Source organism: Eulemur rufifrons, chromosome 30 (genome assembly GCF_041146395.1).
Source record: "Eulemur rufifrons isolate Redbay chromosome 30, OSU_ERuf_1, whole genome shotgun sequence".
NCBI classification, from domain to species: Eukaryota; Metazoa; Chordata; class Mammalia; order Primates; family Lemuridae; genus Eulemur; species Eulemur rufifrons.
The window spans coordinates 19,470,514-19,472,785 of NC_091012.1; the positions used below are offsets into that span (position 1 = coordinate 19,470,514).

The 2,272-nt window shown below is 50.7% G+C and overlaps 1 pseudogene; it reads right to left on the reverse strand.

Moving 5' to 3' along the window:
• Positions 1–1,000: 1,000 nt before the first annotated feature.
• LOC138378810 (olfactory receptor 10Q1-like) lies at positions 1,001–1,950 on the reverse strand (annotated as a pseudogene).
• Positions 1,951–2,272: the final 322 nt, after the last annotated feature.

The window sequence follows — 2,272 nt, forward strand, 5'->3', positions numbered from 1 at the left end:
AGTTCAATTACCATGTATTTATTGATTTATTTTGAGACGGAGTCTCGCTCTGTGGCCCGGGCTAGAGTGCCGTGGTGTCAGCCTAGCTCACAGCAAACTCAAACTCCTAGGCTCAAGAAATCCTTCTGCCTCAGCCTCCCGAGTAGCTGGGACTACAGCCACATGCCACCACACCTGGCTAATTTTTCTGTTTTTAGTAGAGACGGGGTCTTGCTCTTGCTCAGGCTGGTCTCGAACTCCTGAGCTCAAGCGATCCTCCCTCCTCGGCCTCCCAGAGTGCTAGGACTACAGGTGTGAGCCACTGCACCTGACCAATTACCATTTATTGAGCATCTGTTATGTGCCAGGTGCTGGGGTGACAGAGATTAGTCATAGTTCTCATCTTCAAGGAGTCTCTAGGCCATTCGGGGAGACAAGCCATTTCAGTGCTAGATGATGTGTAAGCACGTGAGGCTTCTGGGAGCAAGTGGCCCTTTAACCAAGATTTGAAGGATGAGGAGGGGCAGCTGGCCCAGAAGCTGAAGTGCCTCAGTGAGGATGGTGCGTGGGTTGAGGGAGGAGTCCTCAATGCTGCTGCTCCGGGTTGCGTTCGTGTGTCTCAAGTGATCTTTAGGTCATTTTCTGATGGTGCAGGAATTCCGTTTCTGGGCTGGCTCTGCATTTTCATCCAGACTACCTACTTTGGATCTGGGAGTTCCTTGTATTTCTATCTCTGCTAGTTCTTTGGCCACAGAAGTGGCTGGTTTAATGTTTTGTTTCAGTCATCTAATGACCCTCTGCCTGTCCGTGTCCACGTCTCTGACAGTGCTGTGGGTGATGGATGGAACTGTTCATGAAGGGACAGTAAAACATCCGTCAATGCCTGAGAACTGCTGCATCTCAGAGAGTCTTAGGATTCCTTCTGTCTTTCTGATCACAGAAAAAGAGGCGGTGAGAAAAGGAAGGCATGGGGCCACGAGGTGCACAGTGAGATGCCTGGCTGGTGGGCCTTGACGTCCCTTCAACTTGCCTTGGGCTGCTGCTTCATCACCAGGAGTCTCCTGACGGCACCCTTCACTTCCTTTTTCCTCAGACTATCGATCAGAGGGTACAGCATGGGGGTTACGTTGGTGTAGATTAAGGACACAATTTTGTCCTCTTCTGTGGTGTAGCATGACTTGGGGCGAATGTAGATGAATATCGCACAGCCATAGTGCAGAAGCGAGACCAGCAGGTGCCCTGCGCAGGTGGAGAAAGCTTTGTTCCTGCCCTCCGCTGAGTGGATTCTGAGGATGGCCGTGATGATGAACCCATAGGAGAGCAGGATCAGCAAGAAGGGCACCAGCAGGATGAGCATGCATACGGAGAAGACTGCGATCTCGTTGGCTTGTGTGTCTGAGCAGGCCAGGAATAGCACAGCGGGGATGTCACAGAAGAAATGATTGATCTCATGGGACCCACAGAAGGGCAGGAGGAAGATCAGCGTGGTCAGAGTGAGAGAGAGTGCAAAGCCGCTGCTGCATGCCAGAGCCAGCATCTGCAGGCACAGGGCCCTGGTGATGATGAATGCATAGCGCAGGGGTCGCAGATGGCCACAAAGCGGTCATAGGCCATCACGGTCAGGAGGAAGCACTCTGCTCCACCCAGGGTGATGAAGAGGTGCATTTGCAGGGCGCAGCCCAGGAAGGACATCCGCTGGTTCCTGGAAAGGAAATTGGCCAGCATGTTGGGGACAATAACCAGTATATCACCAATTTCAATGGTGGACAGGTTCCGGAGGAAGAAATACATGGGGGTCTGGAGGCGGGAATCAATGAGGGTGATGAGGACAATAGTTGTGTGCCCTGCTAGGGTGACAAGGTGCATGATTAGAAAGAGTCCAAAAACAAGGATTTGCAATTCAGCAAGGTCCCCAAAGCCCAATATAATAAACTCAGAGCTGAAGGTGTGGTTTTTCTGCTGTGAGTCCATCCTATATTCTTCTTTGTAGAACTCCTAGGATGGAAAGGTCAGTTTTTTGTTTTTTTTTTTTTTAGCAATTCTCCAAGTTGTGGGAAACCTTGAAGTCCTTTCCAGGGATGGAGAGCTGGAAGTCCTTTCCAGCTCTCCAGGCCCTCCAGGCCCCTTTTCCAGGATCAGCCCTTGTCTTCATGCTACTAGCTTTTTGAATTCTGCCCTCTGCTCACTGAGAATGAAGCCCTGCTCATGTGACGTCACTTTAGTTCACCTGTCGAGTTACTACAAAAACAACCTGAGATGAGCGAACTCTAAATAGGAAGTTGCTTTTCCTGGA